The sequence below is a fragment of the Mustela putorius genome, unplaced genomic scaffold, assembly GCF_011764305.1.
Source record: "Mustela putorius furo isolate JIRA1106 unplaced genomic scaffold, ASM1176430v1.1 tig00001021_pilon_pilon_pilon, whole genome shotgun sequence".
Taxonomy (NCBI): Eukaryota; Metazoa; Chordata; class Mammalia; order Carnivora; family Mustelidae; genus Mustela; species Mustela putorius.
Window position 1 is genome coordinate 823778 of NW_025421534.1, and position 19531 is coordinate 843308.

The window sequence follows — 19531 nt, forward strand, 5'->3', positions numbered from 1 at the left end:
AAAATAGAGAGCCCAGAGATAAACCCTTATATATATGGTCAATTCATTTACAACAAAGGAGCCAAGAATATATAATGTGGAAGGGGAATGTCTTCAATAAATGGTTGGGAGACTGAACAGCTATATATAAGAGAATGAAACTAGAGCAGTATCTTACAACATATACAAATTCAACTCAAAATAAGTTGAAGACTTGAATATAAAACCTGAAACCATAAAATTCCTAGACGATAATATAGAACATAAGCTCCCTGACATTGGTCTTGACAATGATTTTTTTTTTTAATTTGACACCAAAGGCAAGTACAATGAAAGCAAAAATAAAAACGTGGACCATATCAAACTAAAAAGCTTCTGCGCAGCAAAGGAAATAATCAACAAAATGAAAAAGCAGCCTATGGAAAGGAAGAATGTATTTGCAAATCATATATATGATAATTGGTTAAAATCCATAATAATGAAATCCTACAACTCATTAGAAGGAGTATTATGCCTCCATCAGAAAGGATGAATACCCAACTTTTGTAGCAACATGGACAGGACTGGAAGAGATTATGCTGAGTGAAATAAGTCAAGCAGAGTCAATTATCATATGGTTTCACTTATTTGTGGAGCACAAAAAATAGCATGGAGGACATGGGGAGTTAGAGAGGAGAAGGGAGTTGGGGGAAATTGGAAGGGGAGGTGAACCATGAGAGACTATGGACTCTGAAAAACAATCTGAGGGTTTTGAAGGGGCGGTGGGTGGGAGGTTGGGGGAACCAAGTGGTGGGTATTGGAGAGGGCACGGATTACATGGAGCACTGGATTTGGCGCAGAAACAATGAATGCTGTTATGCTGAAAAAAAAAAAAGATACCAAACGTCATAAATTATGGAGTCTAGCAAGCACTGTCCAAAAAAATATAGTAATCCATTAAAATGGGCAGAAAAAAATAAAAATAGAGGGTCTGGATAGACATGTTTCCAAATTCATAAAAATGATCAACAGATACACAACAGGAAACATTATTAGGCTCAGCATCTTTAGTAATCAGGGGAATGCAAATCAAAATGACAATGAGGTACAACTCATACCTGTTAAAATGTTTATTATCAAAAGGACAGGAAATGACAACTGTTGGTTAGGATGTGGTAAAAAGGAACCTTTATGCACTGTTGGTGGGAATGTAAATTGGTGCAACAACTATGGGAAACAGCATGGAGACTCCTCAAAAAATTAAAAATAGAACTGCCATATGATACAGCAATTCCACTTCTGGGTCTTTACCTGAAGGAAACAAAACCACTATCTCAAAAAGATTTATCTTTATGTTATTTTTTTAAAGTAAACAAGACACAGAAATATCCTATATGTCCATCAATGGCTGAATGAATAAAAAAAATGTGTATATGTGTGTGTGTGTGTGTGTGTGTGTGCATGTATGATTATTATTCAGCCATAAAGTAGAACAATCCTGATATTTGCACCAACATGAATGGACCTGAGAGTATTATGCTAAGTGAAATAAGTCAGGAAAAGACAAACACTATATGATCTCATCTACATGTAGCATCAAAGAAAAGTAAGAAAGAAAACTGAACACATAGGTAGAACAGATTGGTGTTTGCCAGAGGCAGAGGTGAGGGTCACTGGGAACAAATTTCCAGTTATAAGATAATAAGTCCTGAGGATACAGCATGATGAGTACAGTTAACAATAATGTACTGGACATTTGAAAATTGCTAAGAGAGTAGATCTTAAAAATCACAAAAGAAAATGTCTAACTATGTGCAATGATGGATATGATCTTAATTTATTATGGTAATCTCTTTGCAATATATACATATATCAAATCATTTTGTTCTGCACCTAAAACTAACACAGTTATATGCTAATTACATATCAATTTTAAAATAAATTTAAAATATTTTAATAAGTAGAGGGGGAGGAGTCAAGATGGCGGAGAAGTAGCAGGCTGAGACTACTTCAGCTAGCCGGAGATCAGCTAGATAGGTTACCTAAAGATTGCAAACACCTGAAAATCCATCAGCAGATCGAAGAGAAGAAGAACAGCAATTCTGGAAACAGAAAAGCAACCACTTTCTGAAAGGTAGGACCGGCGGAGGAGTGAATCCAAAGCAACGGGAAGATAGACCCCGGGGGGAGGGGCCGGCTCCTGGCTCCCGGCGGAGCAACGGCGCACAAAATCAGGACTTTTAAAAGTCTGTTCCGCTGAGGGACATCGCTCCAGAGGCTAAACCGGGGCGAAGCCCACGCGGGGTCAGTGTGCCCTCAGGTCCCGCAGGGTCACAGAAGGATCGGGGGTGTCTGAGTGTCACAGAGCTTGCGGGTATTGGAATGGAAAAGCCGGCTACAGAGAAAGAGATGACAGTAAGCTCACAGCTCGGTGTTACCTTGAACCGGTCGCAGGCTCGGTGAGCTCGGAGCGCGGCTGGAGGTCAGGCAGATGGGAGTAACTGGGCGCTGTTCTCTGAGGGCGCACTGAGGAGAGGGGCCCTGGGTTCTCGGCTCCTCCAGGCCAGAGACCAGGAGGCCGCCCTTTGTATTCCCATCCTCTGGAACTCTACAGAAAGCACTCAGGGAACAAAAGCTCCTGAAAGAAAACCTGAGTGGATTACTCACCCCGGCCCCTGATAAGGGCGGTGCAATTCCGCCTGGGGCAAAGACACTTGAGAATCACTACAACAGGCCCCTCCCCCAGAAGATCAACAAGAAATCCAGCCGAGACCAAGTTCACCTACCAAGGAGTGCGGTTTCAATACCAAGGACAACAGCAGAATTCCAGAGGAGGAGAAAGCAAAGAATGGAACTCATGGCTTTTTCCCTGTGATTTTTTTTAGTCTTGTAGTTAATTTAATTTTTTTCTTTTTCATTTTTTGTTTTTTTTTCTCGCCTTCTGGTAAATTTTTTTTTAACTTTTACCTTTTTCTTTTTTAACGTTTTTTAACTAGTTTATCTAATATATATATTTTTTCTTTCTTATATTTTTCTTTATTTGTTTTCTTTTTTAAAATTCTTTTCTTTTTTTTTCTTCCTTTTTGAACCTCTTTTTATCCACTTTCTCCCACCTCATGATTTGGGATCTCTTCTAATTTGGTTAAAGCATATTTTCCTGGGGTTGTTGCCACACTTTTAGTATTTTACTTGCTCCTTCATATACTCTTATCTGGACAAAATGGCAAGACGGAAAAATTCAACACACAAAAAAAGAACAAGAGGCAGTACCAAAGGCTAGGGACCTAATCAATACAGACATTGGTAATATGTCAGATCTAGAATTCAGAATGACAATTCTCAAGGTTCTAGCCGGGCTCAAAAAAGGCATGGAAGATATTAGAGAAACCCTCTCGAGAGATATAAAAGCCCTTTCTGGAGAAATAAAAGAACTAAAATCTAACCAAGTTGAAATCAAAAAAGCTATTAATGAGGTGCAATCAAAAGTGGACGCTCTCACTGCTAGGATAAATGAGGCAGAAGAAAGAATTAGTGATATAGAAGACCAAAATGATAGAGAATAAAGAAGCTGAGCAAAAGAGGGACAAACAGCTACTGGACCACGAGGGGAGAATTCGAGAGATAAGTGACACCATAAGATGAAACAACATTAGAATAATTGGGCTTCCAGAAGAAGAAGAAAGAGAGAGGGGAGCAGAAGGTATACTGGAGAGAATTATTGGGGAGAATTTCCCCAATATGGCAAAGGGAACGAGCATCAAAATTCAGGAGGTTCAGAGAACGCCCCTCAAAATCAATAAGAATAGGCCCACACCTTGTCACCTAATAGTAAAATTTACAAGTCTCAGTGACAAAGAGAAAATCCTGAAAGGAGCCCGGGAAAAGAAGTCTGTAACATACAATGGTAAAAATATTAGATTGGCAGCTGACTTATCCATAGAGACCTGGCAGGCCAGAAAGAGCTGGCATGATATTTTCAGAGCACTAAATGAAAAAACATGCAGCCAAGAATACTATATCCAGCTAGGCTATCATTGAAAATAGAAGGAGAGATTAAAAGCTTCCAGGACAAACAAAAACTGAAAGAATTTGCAAACACCAAACCAGCTCTACAGGAAATATTAAAAGGGGTCCTCTAAGCAAAGAGAGAGCCTACAAGTGGTAGATCAGAAAGGAACAGAGACCATATACAGTAACAGTCACCTTACAGGCAATACAATGGCACTAAATTCATATCTCTCAATAGTTACCCTGAATGTTAATGGGCTCAATGCCCCTGTCAAAAGACACAGGGTATCAGAATGGATAAAAAAACAAAACCCATCTATATGTTGCCTCCAAGAAACTCATTTTAAGCCCGAAGACACCTCCAGATTTAAAGTGAGGGGGTGGAAAAGAATTTACCATGCTAATGGACCTCAGAAGAAAGCAGGAGTGGCAATCCTTATATCAGATCAATTAGATTTTAAGCCAAAGACTATCATAAGAGATGAGGAAGGACACTATATCATACTCAAAGGGTCTGTCCAACAAGAAGATTTAACAATTTTAAATATCTATGCCCCCAACGTGGGAGCAGCCAACTATATAAACCAATTAATAACAAAATCAAAGAAACACATCAACAATAATACAATAATAGTAGGGGACTTTAACACTCCCCTCACTGAAATGGACAGATCATCCAAGCAAAAGATCAACAAGGAAATAAAGGCCTTAAATGACACACTGGACCAGATGGACATCACAGATATATTCAGAACATTTCATCCCAAAGAAACAGAATACACATTCTTCTCTAGTGCACATGGAACATTCTCCAGAATAGATCACATCCTCGGTCCTAAATCAGGACACAACTGGTATCAAAAATTTGGGATCATTCCCTGCATATTTTCAAAATATTTTAATAAGTAGAGGAATTGGGTATGGTAGATTTGAGAACCTCTATTTCAGCCAGTCATGTCAGAGCTGTTTCCATTTGCCCAATTAGTACAGGAATGGTAAACATTTTGCCAATTAATAGTAAATGGGAATCTGCTGGGCAATTTCCTTCTCAATAAAGGAGAACTGCATAAGATTTTTAGAATTATTTTAATTATATTTTAAGTGTAAAATCCAGTGGCGTTAAGTACACTCACAAAATCATGCAACCATCACCATATCCATTTCCAGAATTTCTCATCATCACAAACTGAAACTCTGTACCTGTTAAACAGTAAGTCCCCATTCCACCCTCAGGAAGACCTTGATAACCATTATTCTACTTTCTGGCTCTATGAATTTGACTATTCTAGATATCTTATGTAAACTAAATCATAAAATATTTACTTTTTTGTGTGATTTGTCTTATTCTACTCACATATATCTTCAAGGCTCATCTATGATGTAATATGTGTAGAATTTTATTCCTTTTTAAAGCTAAGTAATATTACATTGTACATATATACCACATTTTGCTTATCCATATATGCGTCAACAAATATTTGGGTCCTTTCCATTTTTGGGATATTGTTTATAATGATGCTATTATGAACAGTCAAATATCTGTCTGAGTCCCTTCTTTCAAATCTTTATTTTACCTCCAGTTAGGTTAAATTTTTAATTATTTATTTATTTGTTTGTTTGTTTTATTTTTTAAAATTCAACTAGCCTCCATTGGTTTTTGATATAATGTTCAATGACTTGTCAGTTCAGTATAACACCCAGTGCTTTTTCAAATCTTTTGAAATCTATCAGTGTGGAATTGCTGGATCATATGGTAATGTTATGTTTAATATTTTGAAGAACTGCTATACTGTTTTCCATAGCAGCTTTTTGTGTTTTATATTTCCACCAGCAATGCTCAGGCATTCCAGTTTTTCCATTTCCCCACCAACACTTATTTTGTTAAAAAAACTGATAGCCATTCTAATGGGTGTGAATTGATAGTCATTTTGGTTTGGATATGCATATCCCTAATGAATAGTGATGATGGGCATATTTCATGTGCATATTTGCTATTTGCATATATATTCCTTGATGAAATATCTACTTAATAGATATTTATCTACTTTGCCCCTGTTTGTAATTGGATTGTTTTTATTATTATTATTTTTTTATTTTTGGAAGTTCTTTATATATTCTTGATCTGGATCACTTATCAGATATATGGTCCACAAATACTTTCTCCCATTCAGTAGGTTGTCTTTTCACTCTGTTTACAGTGTCCTTTGACACATAAATTTGTTTTAATTTTCATCAAATCTGATTAATCTATGCTCTCTTTTGTTGCTTATGTTTCTGATGTTATATCCAAGAAATTATTGCCAAATTCATGCCATGAAAATTTTCTCTATGATTCCTTCTAAGAGATTTCTAGTTTAATGCTTAGGTCTAACATTTAGGGTTTTTTGTTTTGTTTTAATCTGTTAGTTTTGTTTTAATCTATTAGTTAGTTTTTGTATACAATGTAAGGTAAAGTTCTAACTTCTTCTGCATGTGGATATTGTTTTCCCAGCAACATTTATTGAAAAGACTGTCCCTGCTCCCATTGAATGGTCTTGGAAACCTTGTCAAAGATCATTTGACCATATATGTGAGGATTTATTTCTGGGATTCTTTATTCTCTTCCATTTTTGTCTATATGTCTGTCTTTATGCCATACCACACTTTTCTGATTACTGTAGCTTTGTAGTAAGTTTTGTAATTAGAAATTGTGGATCCTTCAACTTTGCTCCTGTTGAATACTTTTTTTTTTAAACTCTTCTGAATTCCTTGAGATTCCATTTGAATTTGAGTATGGATTTTTTATTTCTACAACAAAAAGTCATTGGGAATTTAATAAATATTGCATTGAATCTGTAGATAATCTTAGGTAGTATTGATGTTTAACTATAGTAAGTCTTCCAATCATGAACACCAGATACCTTTCTATTTACTGATGTCTTTAATTTATTTAAGTGATGTTTTATGGTTTCCAGGGTATCAGTCTTTCACCTCCTTGGTTAAATTTGTCTGTAAATATTGTATTCATTTTGATGTCATTATAAATGTCATTTTCTTGTTTTTTAAAGATTTTATTTATTTATTTGACAGAAAGAAAGGATCACAAGTAAGCAGAGAGGCAGGCAGAGAGAAGGGGAGAAGCAGATTCCCCACTGAGCAGAGAGCCCATTGTGGGATTTGATCCCAGGACCCTGAGATCATGACCTGAGCCGAAGGCAGAGGCTTAACCCAGAGAGCCACCCAGGTGCCCCTGTTTTCTTAATTTAGGACTTTTTTTGTCTTGACTCTTTGTTGTTGTTGTTTGAAATCTGTCATATGGAATCACAATGCTTGAGAGGAAAAACAGTCTTTTTGTGGCCAAGAAGAGAGAGGATATAAGTATATTAAGGACAGTAGCAAAATAAAAATGTGAAGAGACAAATTCCTTGATGACCAGGTGCTATAATAACTCTGGAGACTCCTACTTCTAAACTTCTTGTTATATTTAGATAATTAAGCTTTTTTTAATCACTTAAGCCAAGTTTGGTCATATGTTCCATTACTTTTATCTGAAAATATCCTGAGGAGCATAATAATAAAGGGCATCTGAAACTGCAGTTAAATTATTTTAACATGAAGCGTTAAATATACAGAAGAATATATAAGACACATAAGAGTTTAAGGAATGATAATGAATAAACACATGTGTAATCACCATCCAAGTAACTAATAAAACATTATCAACATTCTGGCAGACCCCTATATGTCCATTCCTAATTGCATTTCCTTTCTTTTTGATTTAGAAGCAACCTCTCTCTTGACATCAGTGCCATTCATTCACTTCCTTTATTCTCCAGCCTTACCACCTCTGTAATGTATACTTAGGCAATTTATTGTGTAGGAATATACTGCATGTGTTGTTTTTGTTTTTGTCTTTTAACTGAGTATCATGCACAAACTTAGCTGTGTAAAGGACAATATTGCCCATACTGGATGAAGTTTCCCAGAAAGTGATTAGCTAGTAGTCTCTAGATCATAATCTTTCCTGAAATGTTAATGGATAAGATCATAGATGTAAACTAGAAAATTGTCAGGGTTTACCTTAATCAGAGTATTTGGAAGGGCCATTATATGGGCCAAGTAAAGTACATCTAGCAGGAATAAACTATACTGTATTTTCTGATGTTAAGAACACTGTGGTCTAGCTTTAGTTTCAGGTGTAGGTCAAAGTAAAATAATTCTGAGGGATATAATATGTGTTCTTAGGTAACTCCTGAAGGGGGTGGGGCACAGATTTGGAGATATTTTGGGAGCAGAATTTCATCATCACTCTGTTGAGATAAATGAGGTAGATACAAGAATCAGACTGTCTTCAGTTTAAAAATAGTTATAGTGACACCAGAGATGTTGGTCATGGCATCTCTCAGTATTTCTCAGTATTTTTGCCTTCTATGTGTGGTGCATAAAGCTGTTGTCCTGGGATATGACCTCACTTTATTCACAAGGATCCCTTTAGGTTCTCTCCTATGTTGGATGTACTGTTATCTGAACTGCTTCCTGTAAACTAAAATTTCCTTCTTATTAATTTATTTTATTGTTTTTATGCACACACCCTCTAGCCTTTCTTAAGAACAAGTGAATGGGATGCAAATTGTTCAAGATTTTGCATATTTGAAACAATCTTTGTTCTAGCCTTATACTTGAGTTTGGCTGCCTATAGAGTTTTAAATGAGAGATAATTTTCTTTCAGAATTTGAAACAATTTTAACACTGTCTTCTTGCTTTTAGTGTTGTTTCTGAGAAACACAAAAACATTATAATTCTTTGCATAATTGTGTAGTGTGAGTTTTACTTTGTCTCTGTATATCTATCTCTATTCTCTTTATCTCTCATTATCTTTCTTATGGGTACATTTTTTTTAAAAACAGCTTTATTGAGAAATAGTTACATAATATAAAAGTCACCCATTTTAAGTGTACAATTAAATGATTCCCAGAAATTTACTAAGTTGTGCAACCATCACTACAATCCAGTTTTAGAACATTTTCATCATCCTAACAGGATTCTTCATGCTTGGTTTCACTCAACCTTGGTTCCTATACCCAGTTCCAGGTACAATTTATCTACTTTCTTTCTCTATGGACTTGGTGATTTCTCTATGTATCCTTATCTCTCTTTCTCTTTCCATTTCTCTTTCTGTTTTCAGAATAAGCTCTTTGCCCTCAGAATTCTGAAATATCACAATGACATGCCTTGGTGTGCATCTATTTTAATCCATTCTAATCAGTATATCAGATCCTTTTAAACTGGTAACTAATGTCTTTGAGATATAAGAATTATCTCATATTATTTCATTGATCCTGCCCTCTATTTTTCCTGTACTCTTTCTGGACCAACTATTAGTAGGATATTGGATTTTCTGGACAGGTCTTCCATTTTCATTTACTTTTCTTTCCTATTTGACATATTATCGTCTTTTTAAATTTTTCTTTCAGTGCTCCATAAATCATTGTTTATGAACCACACCCAGTCCTCCATGCAATATGTGCCCTCCATAATACCCACCGCAGGCTCACCCAACATCCCATCTCCCTCCACTCCATACCCCTCAGTTTGTTTCTCAGTATCCACAGTCTTTCGTGGTTTGTCTCCCCCTCCAATTTACCCCAACTCACTTTTCCTTTCCATCTCTCCATGTCCTCCGTGTTATTCTTTATGCTTCACAAATAAGCAAGACCATATGATAATTGACTCTCCCTGCTTGACTTATTTCACTCAGCATAATCTCTGCCAGTCCCGTCCATGTTGCTACAAAAGTTGGGGATTCATCCTTTTTGATGGAGGAATAATACTCTATTGTATATAGGACCATATCTTCTTATTCCAATCATCCATTGAAGGGCATCTTGGTTCTTTCCACAGTTTGACAACTGTGGCCATTGCTGCTATGAAGATTGGAGGACAGATGACCCTTCTTTTTACTACATCAGAATCTTTGGAGTAAATACCCAGTAGTGCAATTGCAGAGTCATAGGGAAGCTCTATTTTTAATTTCTTAAGGAATCTCCACACTGTTTTCCAAAGTGGCTGCACCATCTTGCACCAACAGTGTAACAGGGTTCCCCTTTCACACACATCCTCTCCAACATATGTTGTTTGTTAATTTGGGCCATTCTAACTTGTGTCATGTGGTATCTCAATATGGTTCTGATTTGAATCAACCCGATGGCTAGTGAGGATGAACGTTTTTTCATGTGTTTGTTAGCTATTTGTATGTCTTCATTGGAAAACTGTCTGTTCATGTCTTCTGCGCATTTTTTGACATGATTATCTGTTGTCTGTGTTTTGAGTTTGAGGAGTTCTTTATAGATCTTGGACATCAGTCCTTTGCATGTAGTGTCATTTGCAAATATTTTCTCCCATTCTGTGCGTTGACTCTTTGTTTTGTTGACTATTTCCTTTGCTGTGCAGAAGCTTTTCATCTTGATGAAGTCCCAAAGGTTCATTTTTGCTTTTGTTTCCTTTGCCTTTGGAGACATATCTTGAAAGAAGTTTCTGTGGCCAATGTTGAAGAGGTTACTGTCTATGTTCTTCTCTTGGTTTCAGATGGGATCCTGCCTCATGTTGAGGGCTTTTATGCATTTCGAGTTTATCTTTGTGTATGGTGTAAGAGAATTGACAAGCTTCATTCTTCTACACATAGCTGTTCAATTTTCACAGCACCATTTATTGAAGAGATTGGTTCCCGCCATCCCCCCCCCGCCCCCGGGTATTTTTTCCTGCTTTGTCAAAGATTATTTGACCATAGAGTTGAGGGTCCATATCTGGGCTCTCTACTCGACACTGGTCTATGTGTCTGTTTTTGTGCCAGTACCATGCTGTCTTGGTGATCACAGCTTTGTAGTAAAGCTTGAAATCAGACAATGAGAAGCCCCCAGTTCTGTTTTTCTTTTTCAACTTTTCCTTATCAATTCAGGGTCTCTTCTGCTTCAATACAAATTTTAGGATTATTTGTTCCAGCCCTTTGAAAAATGCTGGTGGAATTTTGATTGGGATGGCTTTGAAAGTTAGATTGCTCTAGGAGTATAGACATTTTAACAATGTTTATTCTTCCTATCCGAGAGCATGGAATGGTCTTCCATCTTTTTGTGCCTTCTTCAATTTCTTTCATGAGTGTTCTATAGTTCCTCGAGTACAGATACAGGTCATTTACCTGTTTGGTTAGGTTTATTCCCAGGTATTTTATGGTACTTGGTGCTATAGTAAGTGGAATGGATTCTCTAATTCCCGTTTCTGTATTTTCTTTGTTAGTGTATAAGAAAGCAACTGATTTCTGTACATCGATTTTGTAACCCACCACATTACTAAATTTCTGTATGAGATCTAGTAGTTTGGGGTTGGAGTCTTTTGGATTTTCCACATAAAGTATCATGTCATCTGTGAAGAGAGAGTTTGACTTCTTCATTGCCAGTTTGAAAACCTTTTATTTATTTTTGTTGTCTGATTGCTGTTGCTAGGACTTCTAATACTCTGTTGAACAAGAGTGGTGAGAGTGGGCATCCTTGTCGTGTTCCTGACCTCCAAAGGAAAGCTGTCAGCTTTTCCCCATGAGGTTGACCTTCACTATGGGTTTTTCTCAGATAGATTTCATGAAGTTGAGGAATGTTCCTTCTATACCTATACTTTGAAGCATTTTAATCAGGAACGCATGCTGGATTTTGTCAAGTGCTTTTTCTGCATCAATTGAGAGGACCATGTGGTTCTTCTCTCTTCTCTTATTGATTTGTTCTATCGCATTTATTGATTTGTGAATATTGAACCACCCTTGTATCCCATGGATAAATCCCACCTGGTCATGGTGGATAAACTTTTTCATGTACTGTTGGATCCTATTAGGTAGGATCTTATTGAAAATCTTAACACCAGTGTTCATCAGGGATATTGATCTGAAACTCTCCTTCTTGGTGAGGTCTTTGCCTGGTTTGGGGATCAGGGTAATGTTGGCTTCATAAAAAGTCAACTGGAAATCTAGAGGTTTTCCTTCTGCCTCAATTTTTTGAAACAGCTTCAGGAGAATAGGTATTATTTCTTCTTTGAACGTTTATTAGAATTCCCCAGGGAATCCGTCAGGTGCTGGGCTCTTGTTTTTGGGGAGGTTTTTGATCATTGCTTCAATCTTATTACTAGATATTGGTCTATTCAAGGTGTCACTTTCCTCCTGATTCAGTATTGTAAGTTTATAGGTTTCCAGGAATGCATCTATTTCATCTAGGTTGCTTAACTTATTGGCATATAACTGTTGATAATAATTTCTGATGACTGTCTCCATTTCCTTGCTGTTAGTTGTTATCTCTCCCTTTTCATTCATAATTTTATTAATCTGGGTCCTCTTTCTTTTCTTCTGGATTAGTTTTGCCAATTGTTTATTGATTTATTGATTCTTTCAAGAAACCAGCTTCTAGTTTTGTTGATGCATTCTACTGTGTCTCTTGTTTCTATCCCATTGATCTCTGCTCTAATCTTGATTCTTTCCCTTCTTGTATGTGGGTTTGTCTTAATTTGTTGTTGATTCTCCAGTTCTTTAAGGTGTAAGGAGAGCTGGCATATTCCGGATTTTTCAGTTTTTTTGAGGGAGGCTTGGATGGCTATGTATTTCCCACTTAGGACCGCCTTCGCTGTATCCCACAGGTTTTGGACTGAAGTGTCTTCATTCTCATTGGTTTCCATGAATTTTTTAAATTTCATCTTTGATTTTCTGGTTGATCCAAACATTCTGAAGCAAGATGGTCTTTAGCCTCCATGTATCTGAATTCCTTCCAAACTTTTTCTTCTGGTAGAGTTCAAGCTTCAAAGCATTGTGATCTGAGAATATGCAGGGAATAATCTCAGTCTTTTGGTATCAGTTGAGTACTGATTTGTGACCCAATATGTGGTCGATTCTGGAGAAGGTTCCAATGTGCACTTGAGAAGAATGAATATTCTGTTGTTTTAGGGTGAACTGTTCTGTATATATCTATGAGGTCATTCTGTTCCAATGTGTCATTCAATGCTTTTGTTTCTTTATTGATTTTCTGCTTCGATGATCTGTCTATTTCTGAGAGAGGCATGTTAAGATCTCCTACTATTAATGTGTTCATATCAATATGACTCTTTATCTTGATTAACAGTTTTCTTATGTAATTAGCTCCTCCCATATTGGGGGCATAGATATTTACAATTGTTCGATCATATTGGTAGATAGTCCCTTTAAGAATGATGTAGTGTCCTTCTGTATCTCTGACTACAGTCTTTAGTTTAAAATCTAATTTATCTGATATGAAAATCATTACCCCGGCCTTCTTTTGAGGCCCACTGGCATAAAAGATATTTCTCCATCCCTTCACTTTCAGTCTGGGTGTATCTTTAGGTTCAAAATGGGTCTCTTGTAGACAACATATGGATGGGTCCTGTCGTTTTATCCAATCTGCAACCCTGTGTCATTTTATGGGCACATTTAGGCCATTCACATTGAGAGTGATTATTGATACATATGTTTTTATTGACATCATGTTACCTTTGAAGTCTTTCTTTCTGTAGATTGTCTCTATATTTCTGTTCAATGATATTCTTAGGATTTTTTCTATTTTATAGAACCCCCCCTTAATATTTCCTTCAGAGTCGGCTTGGTTGCCGCATACTCTTTTAAGACTTGCCAGTCTTGGAAACTATCTCTCCATCCATTTTGAATATCAGTCTTGCTGGATAAAGTTTTCTTGGCTGCATGTTTTTCTCACTTAGTGCCCTGAATGCATCTTGCCAGCCCTTTCTGGCTTTCCAGGTTTCTGTGGACAAGTCTGACTTTATTCTGATGGCCCTTTTTCTGTATGTAAAGAATCTCTTTCCTCTAGCTGCTTTCAAGAGCTCCTGTCTAATATTATGATTAATCAGTTTCATGGTCAGGTGTCTCAAAGTATTTCTAGATTATATGATCTGGGGGGAGACCTTTCTGCCTCTAGGACATGATCGCTGGTTCCATTCACCAGATGGGAAAAATTTTCATGGACAATTTGTTCAAGTGCATCCTCTACTCTTCTTTCTTTCTTGTCTCCCCCAGGGATTCCAATAATTCTGACGTTGGTATGTTTCATGGCATTATTTCCCCAATTCTGTTTTCATGGCTTCTAAGCTGTTTGTTCCAGGCCTCCTCTGGATCCTTTTTCTCTGTCAGTTTGTCCTCTAGATCACTAATTCTATCTTTTGCCTCAGTTACCCCAGCTGTTAGATAATTTGGATTAGATTGGAACTCAATGATATAATATTTAACTTCCCTGGTGGCTTTCACTTCTGCCCTAATCAATTCCATGTTGTCATTAATGTTCTTCTCCAACCTAACTATTGCCTGCATAATTGTTAGCCTGAATTCCCTTTCCAACATATTGTTTATGTCTATATCCAATAGCTCTGATGGAGAGTGCACAGAGTCTGAATTTTTCCTCTCCTGGGCATTCCTCCTCCTAGTTATTTTAGTGAGAGATGGCTGAGGGGATGTGTGGCTGAATGTATCAACTGTGATCAAGGCAACGTGCACCCTGGAATGCTTCTGAACAATTGGAATTCCCCACCAAAAAGAAATAAAAAAGGAAAAAAGAGGGGGGGGAATAGAGAGAGAAGACCCAGCCAGAATGTGCCCCAAAGGTAAGATTTATAAAGTATACAAATAAAAAGGAACAAACAAAAAGACCAACAAAAGTAAATGATAAGAAAAAAAAGGAACCCAGCCAAAATGAACTCCAACTGTAAGATTTAAATATTACCAGAACAAAAACAAACACACAGAAACACTGGCAGAAGAAAAAGATGGAGGGTGGTTATAATTCCTCAGTGTGGGTGAGGAAGGTTATTTTGATTCTTCCTGCATGTATCTTGATATCTTTGTTAAAGAACTTTCCAGAGATAAAGGGGAATTAAAACTGGTTTATGTATATGGATAGTATTGATTGGGGAAAGAGGATTACCCTGAAGTTTATCTCTATATGAATATTAGAAAAATAGAAAAGCAAAAGAAAAACACAGGTATATGTATAAAAAAAGTTCAAGTTAAAAGGTTATTATGGAATTTATTGTACTGAACATCTAGTTGTGATGGTAAATAGGTTTAAAAAATTATAAAAAATTTAAAAGTATGAGAATACTGGGAGCGAATAAAAATAAAATTGGATCTATGAAGTATTAAGGTTTTGGGGCAATACCTTAATACTATATCTTCTTTTCCCCTGATATTGGGGTTTTACTGTTTTATGGGGAGGGGACCCTGTGGTGGTTGTCCTCCTGTTTGTTTTTTGTTTTGTTTTGTTTTGTTTTTTTTGGTTGTCTTTTTGGAGGAGGGACCTGCTGAGTGGTTTTTCAGGCAGAGTTGAGCCCTCCTGCCCTCTATCAAGGAGCTGGGCTCTGATGAAACTGGTTTTTCAGGCTTTTGTTCTTTCCCCCTCCCCCAACCCCCCACCTTGGGATGCTTTTGGCAGTTCTTTGGAGGTTTAGAGGAAAGCAAACTGCACCCATATCATAGTCTCAGAGAGAAGCCTCATTCTGTTCTTCGGAGTCTATGAGCTCTGGACCACCCAGAGGGGAACAGACAGGTTCTCTCTGAGGTGGAGGTCTGGGTGCAGTTTGCTTTCCTCTAAACCAGAGCTCATAGACTCCCCCTCTTCCACCTCCCACTGGCAGAGAACATCCCCAGCAACAGTCTCAGAAGTAACAGGACCTCCTGCTTGTCTCTGTATCCCAGTGATATGAAAACCATGAGCAATATTATTCCAGAGAGCTCGCTTCCAGTGGCTGTCTTTGTCTCAGCTGTCTGGGCAGGTCCAGACCAGGGGAGAGATCCCACCCAGAGACAGCATGCTGAGATTTTCATATAGCCTGGGGTTGGGAGTGTTCACACTCTCACAGGTCCTAGAGAGTACCTGCTAGTGCCTGCTAGTGCCTCTCTTAGGGGAGGGTGTGGAGGATGACTCAGATGCAGGTCTTTCGGCGCACATGCAATGTGCAAAAGGCTGTGTTTCTAGAGAGTGCCAGCTGGTGTCCACACCAGACTCTCTCATACACGCCACCACCCATGTGCACTCAGGTGCCATCAGTGGCTCAGGGACCATGGCCTGGATGCTTTGCCACACTTTTTCCAGCAAGGCGCCGGCTGTGGGTGTCCTGTGTCCCTGGACTTAAGCCTGAGCCTGTGCCTGATTCCACCAGTTTCCCCTTAAGATCTTTTTCTCTTTTGAGTGCTTTAAACCAGACACCAAGTTAATGCTGGTCCCCAAACACAGGGCACTCTCATATTGGGGTATTACTTTCCAATGGGTCACTTCCGGTGGCTCCCTCCCCTTTTTGTTTATCTTCTTATATCATTCCTATATTCCCACTCTGCTTAGCTGTCCACTGGCGTCTTCTGCCCCTATAGAGATCCAGAAGTGTATAATCCTACATCTCAGTCTGGCTTCATGGGTCTTCAGAGTGTTCTGGTAGATAATCAGCTCACTTTAGAGGAGCAGTTGAAAGAGCATCTTCTACTTCTCTGCCATCTTGCCCCCCAATCCATATTATTCTCTTTAACACTCATATCTGGGAGATTTTCTTATATTTTTCATTCAAATTTTCTGCTGAGTTTTTAATATATGTGAAATGTGTTTTTATGTTTTTAATTTTCAAGAGTTCTTTTTGTACTCTGTTTCTTCTTACACTATTCTGTTCTGGATTCATAAAAGTCACATGTTCTCTTATCTTTTGGGGGTACTAATGATTGTTCTTTTACTAACTTTTCAAATTCTCTCATAGTTTGTTTTCTTGAAAGTTTTTTTTTCCTGCCTATTTGTGTCTATCTCTAACTTCCTTCCCATAATAGTTTGTCCTCAAGTTGTATAATCTTTGGCTGTTTATTTATTGTAAGAATGGAAGACTAAAAAGCTCATTTGAAGTTCTGAGCTACGTGTTGCTCTTTCAGCTTTGACCTTTAGTTTAGGATTATCTGGGTGGGTTTTGGGGGAGAAACCCCTACCTGTGTTGGTATCATTAAAAACATATCTTTAGGGGTGCCTGGTGGCTCAGTGGGTTAAGCCTCTGCCTTTGGCTCAGGTCATGATCCCTGGGTCCTGGGATCGAGCCCCACATCGGGCTCTCTGCACAGCAGGGAGTCTGCTTCCCCCTCTCTCTCTGCCTTCCTCTCTGCCTGCTTGTGATCTCTCTCTGTTACATGAAGAAATAAAAAATTCTTAAAAAAAAAACCATATCTTTAAGGTTTATAGATTTCCTTGGGAAGAGTCTTCCAATTGTGTTTTCAGATAAAGATCTTGTTGATAGCATTAGGAGCATGCAGGAAGAAGAAATCTGGTGGTCTCTGCATTCAGCATTCAGTTTTGCCTTTGGTCCTTTCAATTTTTTCCCCTCTTTTTCTTTTCTTTTTTTTTAATTTTTAAGTTTTTATTAACATATAATGTATCATTAGACCCAGAGGAACAGGTCTGTGAATCACCAGGATTACACACTTCACAGCACTCACCATAGCACATAACCTCCCCAATATCCATAACCCCACCACCCTCTCCCTACCCTCCTTCCCCCCAGCAACCCTCAGTTTGCTTTGTAAGATTAAGAGTCTCTTATGGTTTGTCTCTCTCCTGATCCAATCTTGTTTCATTTTTTTCCTTTCCTACAACTGAAACCCCACATGTTGCATCTCAAATTCTTCATATCAGGGAGATCATATGATAATCATCCTTTTCTGATTGACTTATTCCACTCAAACTAATACCCTCTAGTTCCATCCACGTTGTTTCAAAAGACAAGCTTTCATTTTTTGATGGCTGCATAGTATTCCATTGTATGTACATGCCTCATCTTCTTTATACATTCATCTGTTGATGGACATCTAGATACCTTCCATAGTTTGGCTATTGTAGACATTGCTGCTATAAACATTCAGGTGCACGTGCCCCTTTGGATCACTACATTTGTGTTTTTAGGGTAAATACCCAGGAGTGCGATTGCTTGGTCATAGGGTAGCTCTAATTTCAACTTTTTGAGGAACCTGCATACTGTTTTCCAGAGTGGTTGCACCAGCTTGCATTCCCACCAACAGTGTTGGAGGGTTCCCCTTTCTCCACATGCTTGCCAGCATCTGTCATTCCCTGACTTGTTAATTTTAGCCATTCTCACTGGTGTGAGGTGGTATTTCATTGTTCTTTTGATTTGTATTTCCCTGATGCAGAGTGATGTGGAGCACATTTTCATGTGTCTGTTGGCCATCGGATGCCTTCTTTGTAGGAATGTCTGCTCATGTCCTCTGCCCATTACTTGATTGGATTATTTGTTATTTGAGTGGTGAGTTTGATAAGTTCTTTATAGATTTATATTAGCTCTTTATCTGACATGTCGTTTGCAAATATATTCTCCCATTCTATCAGTTGTCCTTTGGTTTTGTTGACTGTTTTCTTTGCTGTCCAAAAGATTTGATCTTGATACAGTCCCAATAGTTCAATTTTACCCTTGCTTCCCTTGCCTTTGGAGATGTTCCTAGGAAGAAGTTGCTGCGGCTTAGGTCAAAGAGGTTGCTGCTTGTGTTCTCCTCAAGGATTTTGATGGATTCCTTTCTCATATTCAGGTCCTTCATCCATTTTGAGTCTGTTTTCATATGTGGTATAACGAAATGGTCCAGTTTCATTTTTCATGCATGTGGCTGTACAATTTTCCCAACAACATTTGTTGAAAAGGCTGTCTTTTTTCCATTGGACATTCTTTCCTGCTTTGTCGAAGATTAGTTGACCATAGAGTTGAGGGTCTATTTCTGGGCTCTCTATTCTGTTCCAATGATCTATGTGTCTGTTTTTCTGCCAGTACTGTACTGTGTTGATGATGACAGCTTTGCAATAGAGCTTGAAGTCTGGAATTGTGATGCCACCAACTTTGGCTTTCTTTTTGAAAATTCCTCTGGCTATTTGAGGTCTTTTCTGGTTCCATACAAATTTTAGGATCATTTGGTCCATTTCTTTGGAAAAAATGGATGGGACTTTGATAGGGATTTCATTAAATGTGTAGACTGCTTTAGGTAGCTAGACATTTTCACAATATTTGTTCTTCCAATTCAGGAGCATGGGACATGTTTCCATTTCTTTGTGTCTTCCTCAATTTCTTTCATGAAAACTTTATAGTTTTCTGAGTATAGATTCTTTGCCTCTTTGGTTAGGTTTATTCCTAGATATCTTATGGTTTTGGGCGCAATTGTAAATGGGATTGACTCCATAATTTCTCTTTCTTCTGTCCTGTTGTTGGTGTAGAGAAATGCAACTGATTTCTGTGCATTGATTTTATATCCTGACACTTTACTGAATTCCAATATAAGTTCTAGCAGATTTAGAGTGGAGTCTTTTGGGTTTTCTACATATAGTATCATATTATCTGCAAAGAGCGATAGTTTGACTTCTTCTTTGTCGATTTGGATGCCTTTTATTTCTTTATGTTGTCTGATTCTGAGGCTAGAACTTCTATTACTATGTTGAATAGCAGTCGTGATAATGGACGTCCCTGCCGTGTTCCCAAACTTAGCGGAAAGGATCTCAGTTTTTCCCCATTGAGGATG